Here is a 22379-nt window from a genome sequence, read left to right as displayed (position 1 = left end):
ATTCTTTTCAAATCTATAGCAGAGAAATTCAATGACAGTGAATCACACTAGGGTCCCTGAGAACAAATTAATTTATCAAGTTGAAAACACTGCCGCACACACACACTCATTCAACCTCCTGTCAATCATTCAGATAGCTGCTCCAAGTAAATATAGAATATTCATAATTAAATCTCACATTTGAAAATGTCTCATTAACATGATAAAACTCGAACGTTCAAGACAAATTTGGTGAAGATGCCTGTACCAAAATGTACCATGGTAACCATAGTTACTGCAGTAATTATTATTACAATAAACATGTTATTGGCCACCACTGTCATTAAAAAAAAAGAAATAAAATGACAGAAACATTGCCAGTGGCTAGAAACTGCTTCTCTGATATTTTGATGCAAACTATGATTACAATAGTACATTTGTGTACTAATGGCTACAGCAGGAATGTATGGTTGTGTGTGTGTTATGAATGAAAGAAGTGCATACTGCAGGTGTGTGTTTGTGTTATGTGTCTTGTGCAGGTATTTTGGGGCCAGACGCCAATGGGATTGTCACGCGCATCTCATTTGGACGAGTTACACCAGCATCTCGGTGAAATCATGATTCGTAGACTCAAAAATCAAGTGCTTACTCAACTGACACCCAAAATATGGCAACGGATTCCCTTTGACTTACCCGAAGACACAAACAAGGTACGCAATCATCGCTTCTCTCCATCAGTAGACTGATGTTTATTAGCAGAATATCTGGTGATGAACTACACTACCCATGATCCTAATGGGAAACGACTGTCCAATCAGCTAATCGCAGCATACAAAGCGCATCAAAAGTGCTGTGAGTGACGCAATTAAGTCAGTCTCCCTACACTCTCAAACTACTTGAATATTTGTAAATATCTGAATATTTTGCAATAAACTTTCAAATGCATTCTTTCTATACTTATAATCAACAATTGATGGGGGGGTACTTCCGGAACCAAGATGGCTGAAAATGTGGGTGGGGACTGTTGCACTCCACTGCCACAAGAATAATAATACATAAATTACAAAAAAATTATATTAAGTAAATAAATTAATAAATAAAATAATAATTATTAAAACTAAAATTGTTACATAAAGAACAAGCAAATTAACCAGAAACGGCTAATTGTATTCATTAGTTTATGTTGTCAATGGCATATTTTGCAGCTATTGTGACTGCTGTATTTCTTAAGCTCTCACTTTTACAGCGTATTCTCTCGCTCTCTCTTTCTCTTCCCTTTATACTTTTTCTAATCACTTGTTCTGAACTAAGAGAACAAAAGCGGTTAAATATAGTGATTTACCCCATTACACCCCAGTATAACCGCCCCGTGCCTGTTGCTAGGCAATAGTATGCGATTAACACAAATTATCATTTCATCTCACTTGTCTCTGATCGTTTACTTTTATTTCCCCATCATTGTTTTTCAGAGAAAAAATGGACGTTACTAATCATCACATTCTGTTCCGAACCATCGCGCTTAGCACAGCTTATAATTGCTGCAGTGTCTAAAAAAACACATCAGAAGTGGTTGTTCCTCTGTTATTTCATTTTCATATGAACTTACAGCTATTTTTACCCTGGATCTTGCCAGTTGGGCTGGATGATATCGTTTGGCGATATTGATATATTTCTTAATATTTGTGCATTTGCTCTGAAATTTTTTTCAATCAGAGGAATTTTCCTTTCAACCAAACAGCAATTATAGCCAAATATATTCCAAATGTTTGATGTAAGAAGTAAAAAAAATATTTCGTTAAAAATAAATCAATGCATGTTTTTCAGTAAATAAACAAAAGAATGATCATTTAATTATTTTAATTTATGTGCACTAAGATAACAGTACCCGATAATAAACTGCAGCATTTTTATATAATTTTAAATTTTTACCGAAGCATTTTAATACATGTTAAATGCTACTCTGAGACTTCTGTGAACAATTTGAAGTGATGACATGAACAAATCACTGAGTTTGAATCAATGCACTGAAACAGACAGTTTCAACTCACTCAAGGATATTAACAAACTCACCAGCGCTAACTTTTTGGCCATTAGTTTAAATCAGAGGCGCTACATCTTTGTCTTAATGTTCTCAGATTCACAAATCGTGAAATGAGAGATTGCGAAACTAGTCTAATAACACCATTTTGCAATGGATGGGTCACAGTGGCCGACTAGCCATCTGTGAACCGACTTGTCAATTAAAGTAGCATTTTTCGATTAATTGAAACAAACTGTTTAATCTGATTCATGAAAATTACATACCAACTAACGAAAATATACCAAATGTTAAAATCAGAGGTGCTTAAATTTACATCAGTCTTAACGCTCTCAGATTCGTGACTCGTGAAACGACGTCGCGAAATTAATAACACGATCTTTATTATGAATGAGTCATGATAGTCAACTAGTCACCTAACAACCACCTAGTCAATTAGTCTAGTATTTTTCAATAATTTAAACCGTTTGAACAAATTCATGAATATTAATTGAGCTTACCAACTAACGTTTTGAACATTGACGTTAAAATAAGATGAGCTTAAGTTTAAATCTGTCATAATACTCTCAGATTTGCGAGTCGCTAAAGGGGAGATCGCGAAACTAATCTAATAACACACTATTTACAATGGATGTGTCACAATGTGTGACGAATCAAATATTAATCTAACAACCACCATTTTTTGATAAATTGAAACAAAAAGTTCTGATGTACCGATACCACGTTTTTCTCTTCCGATTCCGATATCTGAAATCTCAGTATCGGCCGATACCGATCCTGATCCGATACCAGTGTTGTTGTTTTTTTTGTTTTGTTTTTGCATAATTAGTTTAGAATATCTTTACATTATTACGTGGAACTAAATGGGAGTACACTTTTATAAGTAAAGAAACTCAAACCTCTAACTACACATTATTGCAATATAAATGCCCGGCCTTTTGAATCTTTTGTATCTGCATTTTAAATGATTCAGATCTTATTTTTGTTCAATTTAGTAAAATATCCGTCCACTTATTCACACAGTTATTTTTGGAACCCATTCAACTTAAATATTGTTATAATTGTTTTAACAAATAATAAAGATATTAATTATAGATTATACAATTATTATTATTATTATTATTATTATTGACTTTTAGAATGTAAAAATACAACAGGCATATATTTCAGTCGTGCACATTTAACTTTAAAAACCTTTGGCTTTTATTTTGACGGTCAGAGCACTTCAGGAAGTCCTGTATGTGTCTGTACTGCACGTAGTTCAGAGTAGTTTAATTAGCTTCTTGCTAATTATCCTGCGGTGCCATTCTAAATGCATTTTTACAAGTGAACCGAACTATTGAGCATCTACATCTGAGATGTTGTTTGTGAGTAGCGCTCACATCTGAAGTTGAGCTCTTGACCGCCTCACCAGCCTGTGCATGTTATGCATGTGTGTGAATTGAGCAGCGGCATTCGCTAAAACGCACTGCGCATGCATACTTTATATTTACTTATTAAACACAGCCTTTTGTGATTCACAGAGCTAATCGCACATCTTCAAGTGGCTTTGAATAAAATGCACCACTTGTAGACCACTTTAATGGTGCTTTTATGTTTATGTCAGTTATGGAGCTTGACAGTAACATAACTAACACACAGTATCGGATTTGGGTCAGGCTCGTCAGTGCGATACCCGATGCATATAAAAACGTCAGTATCGGATCGGTGCATCCCTTCATGTTTCGAATGTTGATATTAAAATCAGAGGCGCAACTTATTTGTCTTAACGCTCTCAGATTCACGAGTGGCGAAACGAGAGATCGCAAAACTAATCTTTAAAGACGGTCTTTATTGTGAATGAGTCATGATGGTCGACTAGTCAACTAGTCGTTTCACCATCAACTAGTTAATTAGTTGTGCATTTTTTAAACAGAGGAAAGCGATTTATGTAAACAACACATACTAAATGGTCCAATCTAGGTCAGGTGAACCCAAAATCAGCCAAATAATATAGGGTTTCCTTAAGACCATTTTGTTGACCAGTCGTTCTTATCTTGTGCATCCCTTCCCTTAACAAATGTTATGACCAAAATAAAAGCACATTAAATTCATCACCATATCCACAATTTATTTAATCTGTCTGTCTCTCTCGTTGTCTCTCTCTCTCTCTCTCTCTCTCCAAGTAATGAGTGTGTGTGTGTGGGCAAGACCGCTTGTACAGCATATTTTGAGTGTGTGTGTATGTGTGTGAGTGCGTGTCAGATTTCTGAAACACAAAGAGCAGCTCACCTGCTGTAAGACCTCATAAATCATCTTCTGTCAGCACACATACAAGCTGACAATGCACACACTCAAACATACAGTACACACACACACACACACACACACACACACTGGTTAAAATCTATGCCAATAGTTGCTGATGGTTTTTTCATAATTTCTTAATTTCAAAATAAGAGACTCCGGTGTGTTTCGGGCTCGTTAATACTGAAAAGTCAGGAGTTTTTGTTGAACAATAAACCGCATCTGGGATTTTATTCATTTTGGACTCTTTTTCCGTGCTTGCCATAGTGAGGACATTTTTCGACATTCTATAAATCTATTTTAAAAATCTGCCACTTAATCACTTCAATATTTAGCACATATTCTTTGCTGAATATTCAGGGATGTTGCCTTTTTTTGTACTTTGTAATTATGGTGCAAAGTATATGTTGCAAATTTGAATACTTCAATTTTAATCAACTCAATTAAATGTAAAGTAATATCATTTATTTATATATAAAAAAGTAGAAAAATTTACTCAAGTACTCTAACGTGAGTAGTTGTAATTTGTTACTTTCCACCTCTAATGGTAATACTACGGTTTTTAAACATGTTCTACGGTAATACCTTAGATACGGTAAAAATATCGATTTTCAAATACATTGCGATCTTCATCTCGATATTGATTTTTAAATACCAAGATCGATCTTTTACTTTATGCACAACTCTCCACTACAATAACTTCCATCCAAGGATTTTTGACGAAAAAAGTTTTAGCGCATCAAAATAAAGCTGATAGAAACGCACATTATCGCTAAAATGTCACAAATGCAGACATATTTTTATGTCGATACATCAAATGTCGCGAAAAACTGGATTGGAAACACTTTTTGGTGATAAAATTGATAATATATTACTTTTGAAAAAATGCCGGCAAAATTCTCTGTATTACAAAACTTTAATTACCAAAAAAAAAAGCATTAAATTAAAAAAATTAATTGCCAAACAAAAAAAGCATTTAATTAAAAAAAACTATTTACCAAACGAAAAAAATACTTATTTTTAGGCCTTTTCTTTTCTCAAACTTAGTTTAGCTTTATGCTGTAAACTATCAGAACTATTTGTCCAATGAGTTCACTTTCAGAAAACGAGCTTTTGAACATTTTAAAACGTTTAAATACTTTAAATCTAACCCTCTTTACCTCCGATTACATTTACTGCTTCTTCAGAAAATGTAAATTTGCATTATGAAGCTAAATAATCAACTTCTGTAGGTTGTTAAATGTTGCTGGAGAAATATGCGGGACATAATGCAGTTGTGATGGCGATGCTTTTGATTAGATGATTGTTCAAAATATTGAATATCAGGAATGTATCGTATGTAAACCCTGATATAACACCACATATTTATTTTTTATAATAGCTGTGCGCACAGCATATACACATCGATTGATGGTCCTCATACTGAGACGGAAAGTTTCCCCCACTACTTTTGCCGATAGGTGGCCAGCTTGAACCGGGATATGACGATCCGCTGTCGGGTCGGAACCGGTGCCAACCTGCGATAGGCGCAACATCAGGACCAATATTACAGTCCTATCAGAAGGGCAACTGCTCCCTTTTGATTGCAATGCCTCCTCTTTGGATTGCTTTTATTTGTTAATTTATAATAAATAAAAGCTGACTAATTTCAATGAATTGTCTCAATAATCTCCCCATTTTACTCAAACTTCAGAGGAAAAAAATGAGGGACATCTGGGAGGCGAATTAGCGATAAACACACATTTCTGAATGGGAACGGCTTCAGAGCAGATTTCTTCTGCGCAACAAAGTGTTTTTTTAGGCATGACGTCATCACGCACACCATTTTTAACGATAAAAGGCCATTTGAATGGAAACGGGCTGAAGGCGGCAAATGTCACATTTTCAATTTGTCGACTAGGCTAATATTTGTAACCAAATGTTGCACTATATGACTAAAATGTAAATATATGGCAACTGGCTGGTATTTAACTCACCAGTGAATGTGTAGTATAGTGAGTGGTGGAGTATTCAACAGAGAGATCCTTTCACTGCGCATTGAGAGTAAAAGTTGTTCTGTGTAATGCGTGTCCAAAGATGAGATCCAAGTGACCCATTTGTCATTGAATACATTCTCTTTTTATACCATTTCTGTTCTTTACTGTCGGTTGTTGATCAGAACATGCAAAAATAAACATCTTGTTCCAATCATGCATGGCACAGATGAGATAAAGCCATTCGATTCTTCTCTCGTTAACATGAGCTCATCTACAGATTCTCTTTACAGAACTCCCGGTTTCCTTAAAGAGACAGTAACGGTTTTAACATATGTTCAGTAAATCAATGAAAATGATTGAATACATGGATTTTTTTTAAAGCTAAAATGTGACAAATGATAAAGCTAAACTATACTCAATGTAAAATGGTAAATGGTCTGCACTTTTATAGCGCCTTTTTTAACCTTATCAGTTACCAAAGCGCTTTACACTGTGTCCCATTCACACACACACTCATACACCATTGACGCGTGTAATGCACCTAGTTAGAACGTCCCCTGTATAATTAACAGTATTAGCTTGGAGAGAATTTCTCATATATGTAAGCAAAAGGGACATTATATCTGAAATATTCCCATATGAATCGATATTGAATCAAATCGGAATTTAAAGCTTGTGAATTGGAATCGAATCCGGGAATTTGTATCCATTCCCAGCCCTAGTAATACCACGGTATTCTTTGAAGAACCTTGGAGTATGATGTAAACACATTCAGTACAATGGCATTACCATTTAAAACAATCACTCTTATACTGTATCTATGTCTACATTTCTTTTTCTATATGTTATATATGTCTATACAGTATAATTGCCCTCTCAGTATTACTAGCAAAGTATACATAGTGAGGACTATAAAACAGCCTCTGGGTGAACAACATTCAAGGGAATAATGATCGTGTGTGTCATTTCAATGCTCTACTTCATTCTGTGCTTCCCTTCTTGACATTGAGACAGCCAAAACCTGCCAGCACCTCATGGATGGTGCTGAGCGTTTGTGTGAAGACAGACCGGGAGAAGAATATGCATTTGTTTTAGGGCCAGTAGTGTGTGTGTGTGTGTGTGTGTGTGTGTGTGTGTGATTTATAGCGCCGGTGCTGTGTGTTTCCATCTTCTCCCGTTGCTGTCACAGTAGCGCTATAATTGGGCAGGTCACATGACCCAAGGAGTCGTTCTGCAACTTCAGGGAATTGTGTCATCTCTCCACCTCTCTCTTTCCCTCGTTCTCACCATCTTTCTTTTATTTTCATTTTTTTCCTCACTTCTTTTTGCCAAGCGGAGGGAAAGTGGGAAAGTTTACTGTATAATTAATTGTGCTGTTCTTTATAGATTCATATTGTCTCTCTTTATTGTCCCTCTGTTGACTTTTGTTTTGGGTTTCACGTACTGTATTTTCAAAGGAAATAAAGAGATGGTTAAAGAGAGAGTTCACCCCAAAAATGACAATTCTAAGTGCACTGTAAGTCGCTTTGGATAAAAGCGTCTGCCAAATGCATAAATGTAAATGTAAATGTAATATTTAGGGTTTAGAGTTTTTCAAATCCCTATCCCCCAAGTATGAGCAATAGTAATAGTGATGCTTGCCTTAGCAAACATTATTAATCAAATGAGAAATCTGGGTTTTTTCTCTAAAACAAAACATTTACATACTAGATCCACTTCTGATTATATGCAGAGAATTATTTAGCTAGTGGTTTACGAAACAATGTTAGACGTCAATTCAATATGTTGTCCAATGGCATTGAAATAGCAGCCATCTGCAGTTTCCTCCTCTCTCCCACTCGTTCTCTCTAACGATGAGGGACAGCGTGATATCGCTGCTAACGACCATCATGGCAACCAGCCCTTCTGTTCTGCACATCAAACACCGTGGCATTGCCATGGGAACGAGCTCCAGGGGGGCCGGTCCAGAGCCGCAAAGACCTTAACACTGACCTTTTTGATCGCAGAACACTTCTTTCTTTCTTTTTCCTGTAGATCTCTGGATTTAACAAGGTGTTTTTCACGAGTTCACCCAGATGTGACCTACCATAGCTTTTAGTGATTCTGCATCATTCGGATGAACAACTTTTATACTGTGGTGCGAAATTATAAAACGACTTTGCTTGCTATGATACTAACAATTTTTGGTAACTCTTTATATTAAGTTTGTATCCATTAACAGTAGTTAATGCATTAGAGATGAAGAGCTAACAGTTAACAGTTAATTTTCACCGCATTTATTAAATTTCTTTCATGTTAATACATAGATTTACTAATAATAACAACAACATGTACAACTTAAAATGTAAGATTGTATTGTATAGTAAATATAGAATGTAACATTTACAAATAAATGCAGTAAAATGGTTGTTCATTGTTAGTTCATGAAAGTATTTCGCTAACAAACATTAGCACGAATACAACCTCATTTCGAAGTGTTACCCAATTTGAATGATCCGAAGAAAAAAGCGTTTTTTTCCCTGTAACTAACAATTATTCGTGCAGCTAACGATTATTTTGTTAATCGATTATTCGGCGATTATTGCAACGATTAATTGTTAGCTCTTAACCGATTATTCAGCTTGTGGCCGACTTAAAAAGTTGTATTAAACGTGCTTACTAACAATAAAAATCTCTCTAAATGACATTCACTGAATTAAAGGGAAAAAATACTTTTTATTAATTTTAATTCAATAAAGAAAATCACTGCAAAAAAAAGCTATTGTTATCAAGCGTTTTTGTCTTGTTTTCCATTTAAAATTGTCTAAAAAACCTTTTAAACAAGATAAATGTACTTGAGAAGCAACATATAAGATATTTAGACTTGCTTTAAGAGAATATATCTTAAAAATATGTGCTTAGAAAATATTTTCACATCTCTAAAATTCTGCGTATAGTGCAATGCAACTTCAGGAATCTAGTGAAATAGCCCTGATTTTTGTGAATAGGCCAAATGTATAATATTGTATTGTATAATATTAGGGCTGTCGATTTAACACGTTAATTCAGTGTGATTAATTGTATAAAAAATAATGTGTTAAAACTATTTACGTAATGAATTGCAATGCCCACGGACCATAATAAGGAAGATTCCTGAGAAATACAAGCTTGCAGTACCACCTGTAAGTGAAACTTCAGCCGTATGAGCTACGCACAGTTTATACAGTGAAGAAAACACCCTTGAGCAGCAGAACAACACAAAAAAATGTGTTACGTTCTTGCTTTCAAAACACTTGAAGGAGCGCAAATGCGATCTAAGGGATCTCAAGATGTGTTTAAAGATTAAGTATTAAACTATATTTAACTTGAAACAGTGACCTAAACATTTTATGTTTATGATGCAACACACCCGAGACGCTACACAAGCATGTCTGATGCAGGTGTACATTAATGGGTCCTTAAACACAGTTAGAGCCTAGTTAAACTCAATTGCTGGTGGTTAGTGAATAATATGCACATTTTTGCACTAAAATACAGTAAGCAAAAGTGCCACAACTGATTATTTATTTCACTCCATTGTTTTAAAGTAATAATTCAAAGTGAAAATGCACTGCATTTTAGCTTTTGGTTATAATCTTGATGATCAGAATTTGCCATGTTGTGTCTGATTAGAATGAAGTGCAAAGTTAGTGTTTTTTGAAGGCGTAGTCATTTTTTGGGTGAACTATCCCTTTTAAAACACACTAACAAAAAAATTCTTTTCCACCGAGTTTTGGACATTCACTCGTCTCAAGCAATTTAAGCTACGAGCAGTTTTTATCATCCTCTTGAGCACAGTGTGTGTCTTGAGTGAAGCCTTCCACTGTGCGTGTCTCTGTGCTTGTGATTTTAACTCTGGGTGTGTATTAAACCCGCCTGTGTGTGAAACCAGTGCGAGTCCCAGACGAACCACACTGTGAGAGCAAGTGTGTTTTTTAAATTTTCTGTTTTTGAATTTGAAGTTCCTGTCCCTGCTCTTCTTGTCCTGTTCGTTCTTTAATGTATTGTTTGCCACTGAGATGATACACCCCCCTCTTTCTCTGGGCAGAAATAGTGCCATGTCAGGAATGGTGTTAGTTTTTGAAATCTTTTTTTTTTTTTTTGCAAAGTAAAAATGAGTGAACTACAGCCCCTGCACTCACACACTTGGGGCTTTAAAAAGCCTTTGCGCTCCTCGACAGGCTAGAGATTTGGATGCCAATTAGACGATATTGAAAAGGCAAACCTTGAATAATGAGAAACCAGAGCAGCGCTTTGAAACACAGGAAAAGAGGAAAGGTTTCCTGCAATTGACTTGATACACTGTTAATTTAACAACTCTAACCATAACAGGCATTATACGAGGAGTTCATCTCAGGATTTGTGGAGTTTGGAAGATTTTATGTTTTTGGAGAAGGAAACTAGTTTATCAGGATGGACAAGCTCTGGGACCTTTGTATTGTAAATACAAAAATATTGTAAAACACCCCATACCCTTCAGTTCATAAAAATCAGTGTAACACTAAAATAGTGGCAACAGGAATATGATAAAAGACACATTTTTTACAAATATATATTTGTTGATTGGTGTTGGTATGCCTATATATATATATATATATATATATATATATATATATATATATATATATATATATATATATATATATATATATATTATACATTAAATTGTATTCCCTAATATTTTGTTAACTTTAGTTATCATTAACTAACAGTGAACAATAGTTTTTTGCAGTTATTAATCTTGGTTAATGTTAATTTCAACATGCATTATTTAATTTTTTTTTCATTAAGTTGTATTTATTAACATTATATTAGTTAATATGAACAGTGAACAATACTTTTATAGCATTTATTAATCTTGGTTAATGTTAATTTCAACATATACATTTTTGTGTTCGTTAAGTACTCATTAACTAACAGTGAACAATACTTTTATAGCATTTATTAATCCTGGTTAATGTTATTTTCAACATATTTTTTGTTCGTTAAGTACTCATTAACTAACTATAATACTTTAACAATGAACAATACTTTTTTAGCATTTATTTATGGTTAAAGTATTATAGTTAGTTAATGAGTACTTAACGAACAAAAAATATATATGTTGAAAATAACATTAACCATAAATAAATTCTAAAAAAGTATTGTTCATTGTAAATGTTATTTTTAACATACCAATACATTTTTACATTATGTTGTATTCCCAAATATTAGTTAACTTTATTAGTTATCATTAACTAACAGTGAACAATAGTTTATTGCAGTTATTAATCTTGGTTAATGTTAATTTCAACATGCTTATATTTATATTCCTTAACATAGTTAACTATATTAGTTATCATTAACAATGAACAAGATTTTACAGCATTTATTAAATATAGGTTAACGGTATAATATTTTTCATTAAGTTGTACTCATTAACATTAACGTTATCTTTCTTCTGCAGAACACAAATTAATATTTTAGAAGGAGATATAGAGCTCTGTCAGGTCCTTATAATGCAAGTAAACGGGTGCCAGCACTTTGACGGTCCCAAAGTCACACTTGGGCAGCATGAAAGTAATCCACACGACTCCAGTCGATCAATGAATGTCTTCTGAAGCAAATCGACATATTTGTGTAAAAAAATACATAGATAATGAAACCGCTATTAACTTTTAAAAAGCGCTTCCTTCCAGCAGTTGACTTATTACGAAGATATCACGTGATGTAAGCGCATCGGCGAGATCACACGAGAATTCAGAAGCAGCGCTTATTTACAAAAGAAGAACTGCTGAAGAAACATCTGGGATAACATCAGGGTGAATAATGCGAGAATTTTCATATTTGGGTTTACTATTCCTTTAACAATGAACTTTTACAGCATTTTAATCTACGTTAATGTCATTTTCAACAAAATAATTCCTTTTTGTTTTCATTAAGTTGTGCTCATTAACTATATTAGTTTACTTTAACAATGAACATACTTTCATTTTAAACTTTGTTAATGTTAATTTCAACATACACATTTCTTGTCATTAATTTGTACTAATTTACATTATATTAGGAAACTTTAACAATGAACAATACTGTTATAGCATTTAGTAATTTTGGTTACTGTCAATTTCAACATGTACACATTGTTTTTACATTAAAAGTTATATTCGTTAACATTTGTTAACTATATTAGTTAACGTTAACATTGAACAAATTAGCGAAGATTAATAAATGCTGTTAATAAATCATTGTTCATTGTTAGTTCATGATACCGAATGCATGAATTAATGATAACGTGTATAACCTCATTGTAAAGCGTTACCTTTGCATGTTGTGAAATTCAACTGATGTGTGATCGCAGGTGACCATATGTTGGCGGTTTACAACGGCTTTTAACGTGGCTCATCCGATCAGATTTCAGAGCCAGAACTATCCATTATAATTATCAACATTATAATTTGTTTTACTAGATTGCAATCCGGATGGTTGTTATTCTCTCTCTCTCTCTCTGGAGTGGTGAAGGACTATATAAAGATGATGTTGGAGACAGAAGAGCTGAAGTTTCTAGTTTTTGCTCATCATCTCAGGATGCTGCAGGCGTGTACAGAGGCTGTCATTGAGGCCAAGGTGTGTGTGTGTGTGTGTGTGTGTGTGTGTGTGTGTGTGTGTGTGTGTGTGTGTGTGTGTGTGAGAGAGAGCTTACACTGAGAACAGTGAAAGCAAAAGTATTTCAGCACTTCAACTCGGTTCATTAAACCAGCCAGCAGCAAACCTTGTCACAGTGCTGTCCCAAAACGCAAGCACGCATGCACACGCACACACACACACACACACACACACACACACACACACACACACACACACACACACTGACCTATTCAGACAGTAAGAGAGGAGTACAGTATGTTTTGCATTTGTTAGTGGAGGGTAATATGACTAAACTCTAATACTGTATCATGGTTTGTGTAATTATATATCATGGTAACTGTATATAATGCAATATATTTGGAAATTAACCCCAAAATGTCTTTTAAACACTATTTAAAATAACAATATAATAAAGTCTATGTTTTATCATCTAGTGACTTTAATACTTTAAAAGAAGTATTCTGGGTTCAAAATGATTCAAGCTTAATTAACAATGTTTTTTAATAAACGTTGATTACCGCAACAAAATATTTACTTGTCCCTCATTTATTTAAAAAAAAAAAAAAAAAAAAGCGCTGTTACTGTCAGGATTTTCTATCCAGAGTTTTACCAAATTCCAGAGTTTACAAGTAATATTGGATATAACTTTATACAGATAAAATTATTAAGCGATTTTATTACGCTATGATCATGTTAACAGGTGTGTAATGTTTAAGTCTTGTTAAACAGTTGCAACCAGCATCAGAAATTGAGGGGCTCAGGGCAGAAATGCCACCAAAATAAATGACAAAAATGCCTCTGAAATTCAAAATGTGGATGCAAAAAAATGCCCTTATGATGAATTCTTATGTTGTTGTTTTTTTATTATTTGTAACGGCTATTTAAGTTCATCACAATGCCTGGCAAAAAAAAAAAAGTACCCATTTGGATTTAAAGAAGCAGATACTTGAGCCTATGATTGGATCATTATTGCAGTAATTAATATGTTTCAGCTGGCAACAATTTTAACCCTAACTGATGCTGTGTGTAGCTTCTCATTTCTTAAACTACCATGTCGGAAGACGTATCCTGTGGCCGTGGAAAAGATGTTACTGTGTTTCAGAAGGGGCAAATTATTGGCCTTAAATCACTGTAGAACTCACAGCTATGTTTAATAGAGAAAGTAAGAGGATTTCCACATTCACAACACGATGAGAACTTACAGGATTGTGACTGAACAGCTGTGTGGCCACAAGAAAGCCACTTGTTAGTGATGCTAATTGGGAAAATTGCTAGGGAGCATAAAAATTGGAGTGTGGAGCATTGGAAAAGGTCATGTGGTCTGATGAGTCCAGATTTACCCTATTCAAAATCAATGGGCGCATCAGTGTAAGAATTGAAGCAATGCACCCATCATGCATAGTGCCCGCCCGAGTTATGATCTGGGGTTGCTTTAGTTGGTCAGGTCTAGTCTCAGCAGCGTTTTGCAGCAATAAAATGAATTCAGCTGACTACCCGAATGTACTGAATGACCAGGTTATCCCATCAATGGATTTTTCTTCCCTGACGGCATGGCCATATTCCAGGATGTCAATGCCAAGATTAATCGGGCTTATATTGTGAAAGAGTGATTCAGGGAGCATGAGGAATCATTTTAACACATGAATTGGCCACCACAGAGTTCTGACCTTAACTCCATTTAAAGTCTACGGGATGTGCTGGAGAAGACTTTACAGAGTGGTTCGACTCTCCCGTCATCAATACAAGATCTCGGCCAAAAATTCATGCAACTCTGGACAGAAATAAATGTTGTGAGGTTGCATAAGTCTGTCGAAACAATGCCACGATGAGCGCACGCTGTAATCAAAGGTCAAATTGCCGTAAGTGACTAAATAGAGTTGAAACTAAACTAGACGTATCAAAACAAAATTGCTCCCATTTATAATCAACAAAGCCCTCTATACAGGAATCGCCTGTCTGTGACAGAGTTGCAAAGTAGAACATGGCTACTAGCTTATGTAAATCACGTTGCAGATATACAGCAGTTTCAGTGGTATAGAAGAGTATCTACTGTTACAAATTTCTGCTGTTATACAGTTCATACCATCCAGCCCTACTGTGTGTGAGCAGAATGAGATATAAAAGCACAAGAAAGTTAGCGAGAAGGTTTGATTCCCAGGATAGAGTTCAATCTGCTGTAGGGCACTGTAACGTTTTTTCAGTAGAAGAATGGCTCCTATTTGCCTATTAGAGACTTCTTGTCAGTCAGGAAAGTCTATTGGTATGAACCACTCATTCAGGACATCCATTCGGTCCATTTTTTAGAATCATCATCTTGCAGTCACTAAAGACTAAATTAACGTCCGAACTGCACCTTTCTCGGCCCTAATCTCAGCCATGGATGGCACGTCCATGGATACCTGCAAAGGTACAGGTTTGCCAGACTACAATATCCCCAGCCCCTTTGAAGGAGAACAATATCAAAAACGTAAAACTATTAATAAATCTTATGCTTAAAATAAGTTTTAAAACTTTTATTAATCTCAGCAATACCTGACAAACCCATCAAAAACTTTGGTTTGACTCAGACTTTGAGCTTCTGGGTTGTATCGGTGCAAAACTTGAATCACGTCACTTGACAAATCCATTTTTGTTGTCTAACAGACGCTTTATCAGAGCTGTTGATTCATCTTTTACCATAATCCAGCAATCTATCGCTCTTCTTGTACCCGTTCACGCAGCGACTCGCTGAAAGCACTTTGCACCCTAAAGAGCACGGCTGGTTGCCGACACAACGCCTTCACAGATGTCTCACTGTTTTAATGAGAGCTTGTTTTGTCAATTTCCTCTTTCGTATCGGCCCCCAGCCCCCCTCTTTTCCCCTTCTCTCTCCCTTTCTTTTTCCGTTTCTCTCTGGCCAAACATTTGATCCGAGACACTGTAAAAATGTTCTTTGTCTTTTCCCGTCTTACCTTTAATTGGTGATTATGAATCTATTGGGAGAAGTGGGGACCTCACACCAGCAGGTGTGATCGCGCATTCAAAGGGCCAAAACACGCGCTCTAACGTTCTCACACCTATCACACTCCTCACACCCGAGCGAGAGATGGGAAACAAGTTGGGGAGGAAGCTAAAATTAAAAAGGGTGAGAAAAATTCTGATGTTTTGAGAGAAAGCAAGGGAGAAGGAGAGAGAGGTGTTGCACAGCAGTTCACTTGTGTTATTCAGCTGTCAGCCAAAGATGATATTGTCCAAAACGTATTTGACGTCAAATATAGAAAAAGTACGATTGAACATACTGATGATGCTGCAGAAAAATGGGGAAAGTTTTGAGTTGAGTGCATATACACTTTCTGAATAACCGCAACATAACCACAACATTTGAAGTGTATCCAGTCATGAGGGTGGTGGTATGACTAGAATCTTATTATATAACTTATTAAAAATCTTTTAGATCATGGTAACAGGACATTTTGTAATATCATTATTTTTACTGGAAATAAAAAAAAAAAAAATAGGTCAACATGGATAATGTAGTAGTGAATTAAATATTTACAAATAAAAGATCATCTTATTTATTATTTTATCTTTTATTTGGAACTTTATGTACGTGAACCAAAAGATGAGATGCACGGCAAATAATAAATCTAGCATCAGTGCAAAAACTGTTTGTAGCAGTAAAACAAAAGACTAAACAGTTAAACTAATTATGTAAAACTGAATTGTAATAACTTTAAACTTAAACGCCCTAATAACAAGTTCAATTACTCTGATGTGACGTGATCTGATTGGACACAGTGTTAAACTACTGTATATGGCTTTTGTTCTCTGTTACGCAATCTCTTCCAGGCTGGTTATATCCACATTTATGGTAGTGTTCATCTGCTGAGAGGATCCAACTGGTGCATCGTTTTCAGAATGATCCAGACACACGTGTGGCCATACGGACTATACAGGCAGCTGGAAAGGTAATAATTATCTTAATCTGAAAAACATTGTTCTGTTTTTATAAATGCTTCATGTTACCTCGTAAAACCTCAACCTCATAAACATCTTACTGTTCTTTTATATTTCACGCAACCTTGTAACACTTCAACCTCGTAAAGTTTTTTTCTTTGTATATATATCATGCAACCTCGTAACAAGCTAGTAAACATCTTACGGTTCTATAGATTTCATGCAACCTCAACCACGTGAACATTGTACTGTTCTTCTTTATACTTCACACAACTTCATAGTACTGTATATCAACCTCATAAACATTGCCACTTAAAATGTATTTATGCTTCACACCTCCTCACAACATCTCAACCTAATAAAATATCTTACTTTTCTATATTTCACTCAACCTCGTAATACCTCAACCTCATAAATGCTGTACTGTTCTTTATACTTAACACAACCTCATATCATCTCAACCTCATAAATGCTGTACTGTTCTTTATACTTAACACAACCTCATATCATCTCAACCTCATAAATGCTGTACTGTTCTTTATACTTAACACAACCTCATATCACCTCAACCTCATAAATGATGTACTGTTCTTTATACTTAACACAACCTCATATCATCTCAACCTCATAAAATATCTTACTGTTCTATATTTCATGCAACCTTGTAAAACCTCAGCCTCGTAAACATTGTACTGTTCTTCTTTAAACTTCACACAACCTTGTAACACCTCAACCTCATAAATTTCTTAATTCTTTATATATCATGCAACCTCATCACACTTCAACCTCATAAACATTGTACTGATCTTTATGCTTCACACAACCTCGTAACACCTCAACCTCATAAAAATCGTACTGTTCTATATTTCACAACCTCGTGAAACCTCAATTTTTACTGTTCTTTTTTATACTTCACACAACTTTGTAGTACATCAACTTCATAAACACTGTTGTTATTTCCTTTCAACTTTACACCTTCTAGTAACACCTCAACCTTGTAAACATTTGACTGTTCTTTACATTTAACAACCTCATTACTAAAAGGATGTCAAGCTCCTTAGTATCTTACAATTTTTTTTATTTCACGACTCAACACCTCAACCTTGTGAACACGGTACTGTTCTTTATACTTCACACCTCCTCATAACACCTCAACCTCATAATTATCATACTGTTGTTCGTAATGCTTCACTCAATCTTGTAACTGGTCAACCTCATAAACATGCTGTTTTTTTATACTTAATACAACCTAATAAACCTCAACTTTGTAGACATTGTATTTTTCTTTATACTTCACACTTCCTCATAATACCTCAACCTCATAATTATCATACTGCTGTTCATAATGCTTCATGCAACTTCATAACCTCAGCCTTGTAAAAATCATAATGTTCTAATTTACACAACCTTGTATTCCTGTTGGTTATACCTCAGATAACTTTGTAAGGACCTTAACCTTATCAACTAGTATGTACTCAAGTATGTCCATCTTAATAACAGTATAAACTTTATACTGTACTTTACAATGCTTCTGCTCAATCTGCTCAGGGTCTGACATTCACTGCGCATCTCTCTTTGTCTTTGCGGAACTCCACTGGAATCCAGGACACATAAAACAGGTGGAAGATCGAGCGCACCGCATAGGACAGACGACCACTGTACACATCCACTACCTCATCGCTAAAGGAACTTTTGACATCATCATGTGGGCTACGCTCAACAGAAAGTTAAATCTTCAGTGTGTGATGTACTTCTCAGGTCAGATGACAGTTCGTTCCTTCATAATTTATAGATTAACTCTTTTTAACTTAAAAACAATACCCCACTGTAGACCCCAGACTTTTTAAAAGTACTCTTAAAAGAAACTATTTATAGTTTTAGCAAGGCTGTGCAAAACGGTACCTTTTTCCGAAAGAACAACGAGTGGCAGCAATGTATAAACTTCCGAGCGTAAAATAAGATTTATTTTTGGTAATTATGCAATATATACAGTGACATTCTTAAAAATCATATTGGACAGGAAACAGTAACGAGGAGTGTTCTGAATGGAAAGAAAGAGTATTTGAAAGCTGAGGTGGGAAACAAGGAGAAATGGGACTTCCAAAACTTCGCTCAAGCTTGGACACCAAGTGAGATCACGAGAGGCGACTCGGAGTACGACATAGATGGCCTTTCCTAATAGGTGTATAATTTTTGTATCATCACAAATAAAAATAAAAAAAGAGCAGTCTTTAGGTATTTGTGCCACTCTAGCAGATCAACAGAATGGACAGCTCGCCTCTCATCCAATTACCTGGGGGGCGGAGCCTAATCAGACCCCAGAGATCCAGAGTTCTGTTTCGAAGGCCAATCAGGGGAAGACTTCTCCCCCCAGGTGAAGTGCTTTTAGGCAGGTTAGCCCCTTGTCCTGCAGGGGTAAGAAAAGCCCTCTGTCACCCCTGTGCGCCCCCCGAAGGCTGTCAGTGGGACTGCAGGCACAGCGCCTCAATCAAAATCGGAGCTGGTCAGCATGTACCTTCTCCAAGAGTGGATTGCTGCTACACTGTGAGATGTGTGAAACACAGGTGATATCTACACACACAAATGTGTTACATTAGTTATATATGTTTACAATCTCTTTTTTTATTATTTTACTCAGGCTTGCAAGTAGGCATAAAATATTTTAGAATTTATTTATTTTCATTTTGTCATTATGATTTAGTTTAAATATTGTTAGTTTTCACTATAACCGTTTTAACGGTTTAGTATTTTTTGTTTTTTTACTTATTTTATTTTAGTTTTTATTGTAGTTCTAAATGTCTTTACAATCTCTTTATTATTATTATTATTATTTTAATCTGGTTTAAAATGCCAGGGATAAAAAAAAATGTTAGATTACGTTTTTATTTATTTTTTTCAATTTGTCATTCCAAATTGGTTTAGATTTTGTTAGTTTTCACTCGGTGACTGTTTTAGTTTAGTTTTAGTTGCAGTTTTATTATTATTTTCATTGTTTTGATTCAGTTTTTTTTTTCTCAAATATGTTTTTTAGTCTTTATTATGACTATTATTTTACACAGGGTTAGAAGCAAGGATATAATACTTCTCGTTAGTTTAGTTTATTAGTTTTCCCTTTTTTTAGTTAGTTAGGACCAGTACAGTGTTTATTAGTTTTATAGTATGTGAGGGTGGACAAAGCCGTCATGGTAAATGGTTTGCACTTATATAGCGCCTTTTTAACCTTAACGGTATTCAAAACGCTTTACACTGTGACTCATTCACCCATTCATACACCATACAATGCTATGCTGCCATGCAAGGCGCTAGTCTGTCATTGGGAGCAACTTGGGGTTCAGTGTTTTGCCCAACGTCACTTCGGCATGTGGAGTCATGTGGGCCGGGAATCGAACCGCCAACTCTGCGATTAGTGGCTAACTCGCTCTACCACCTGAGCCACATTAAAAGCCATTAAAATGTGTTTTAGTTTCAGTTTTTCCAACTAAGTATTTATTTTTATTTCAGTTCCAGGTTTACATTTTGAATACCGAATTTTCAATTTGGTCTCAGACTTTAAACATTTTTCTAAAGAAATGGCCTTTATCCAAAGTCCTAATATATATTAAAGCTATGTCGAAACCTTCCCCTGTGTTGTCTGCCTCTAGAAGTAATGAAAGAAAAAACTAAAGTGAAAAAAGAATCCATGCATGCTGAACGACAGAAATAGATCAGATTGAAAAGGACTCATAATGGCCATGGTGAGGTGGAATGGATTTAGTCACCTGTCAAATCAAGAATGCCGCTTTCGTTCAATGTCAGTGCTGGAAAACTTTGAAATCTTTGTGAGCTTTGTTTTCACCATCAACTCCAATGCCATCAATCAGAGCGTCAGCCTGTTCTCTGACAACAGCTCTCTGACGTGAAATCAAAACAGAAATATATAAGCGTACACCAGGCCAGCTGTTGCCATCTTATTACCAGTGTATGAATGTGTATTTGATGCTCTGATGTGTTTGAAAGCCACTCTTGCGTCATCTTTTACAGAATCAGTACAAACACATATTCTTAAATGCACTATTACACTGAAGATACACTATTTGATATGACTATATTACAGTATATTACAAATGTATCATATTTGCATAATATTTAAGCAATATCACACGAGCAAGAGTGCGATATGGCCCAACATCAGCACTGCTGTGATTCGGCCGCAGGACGAGTGCTGTAGGTAATCACATCAGTGCTGATTTAGGGACACATAGCACGATTATGAGTGTGATATTGCTTATATACAACAGTTCAATGAACAAGTACATTTAAATAAATGAGGAAAAACTGGGTACGGTCATAAAAACGCATTTGTGCATGGAACTACTTTCTTACGCGACGGATCAGAATCTACCATTGCTGGTTCAAACCAAATGATGCGTCCAAACATTCATTAGTAATTAAAAAAATGTCACTTCAGAAAAAGTATAACGGTTACAAGTTATTGGATAAACAAGAATGGATGGATGAATGTGTGTGTGTGTGTGAGAGACAGACGGAGCATGTGTGATCACCTGTTGCCACTCCCAAGCAGAGATGCTGTCAGCTTTCTGAAGATCAGCTTTCTCAGTGGAAAAATAGCCGGGTATTTCTCCCTATTTCACGGTAGCCGGTGCGCAAGAGTCTTTCGCTATAGAAACCGTAATGTCAAGTATGCCCACTCCAATGTGGAAAGTCCGATAAGAGGCAAGCGCCTTTGGTTCGTGTAATTAATCAGTCTGTTGTGTCTCTCAACTGTGATGAGCCGTAATGCTGAAGTTGTTCGTTTAAAGCTATTTCCTAGCATTAGTTGTAATACGAGCGATCACAGAGCACTGTTCTATGTAAACACTAGCTGATGCGAAATTCACTTCACGTCATCTAACTGGCTCATATTACACAATATTTTGCCACCACCTGCTGGATAACAAGACATGTAAAAAAGACAAACCGTAGCTCTAAAATCTGCACAGCTCTTACACTTTAGTTTAGAACAGCATGAACACAAATGGAGTGATACGCACAGTGAAGCACCGGAGTGCTGATGGTGTCAGACCATCACTACTCATGGAACGTCTCTCGTCCAATCAGATTCGAGGACCGGAACTAACTTTTTGTGTGTGTGTGTGTAAAATATATATATATAAACTATTTAACACACTATTTTGAGACTTTCGAGATACGTTCTGAGAAACACATCTCCAAAACAACAACATTGGTTGTGATTTGCTGGATGTGAAAAAATTACACAAGCTATACCTCTTTTTTCCACATTTTCCTCAGTGCTTGTTAACTTGGTACCATGAGTAATGTTTACTTTCTAAACGGCACACAAATACATATCGCTCTCACTTATAAAGCAATGACACTGTTAAATTACACCAATTGCTCAACACGACGCTGACATCCTGTCACTTCAGATAGAGAATTTGCAGCACATATTGGGAGTCTCTGTGACTATCAGCCCAATTTAAAAAGTAACAGACACGCAAAATGTGGCATCTCTGTCAACTATT

The 22379-nt window shown here is 35.5% G+C and overlaps 1 pseudogene; it reads left to right on the top strand.

Moving 5' to 3' along the window:
- Positions 1-22379, top strand: part of LOC127639497 (DNA annealing helicase and endonuclease ZRANB3-like) — a 67222-nt pseudogene that overhangs the window by 28644 nt on the left and 16199 nt on the right.

Source organism: Xyrauchen texanus, chromosome 48, assembly GCF_025860055.1.
Source record: "Xyrauchen texanus isolate HMW12.3.18 chromosome 48, RBS_HiC_50CHRs, whole genome shotgun sequence".
NCBI lineage: Eukaryota > Metazoa > Chordata > Actinopteri > Cypriniformes > Catostomidae > Xyrauchen > Xyrauchen texanus.
The sequence above is the reverse complement of the archived record's forward strand: the minus strand, read 5'-3'. Positions and strand labels throughout refer to the sequence as shown.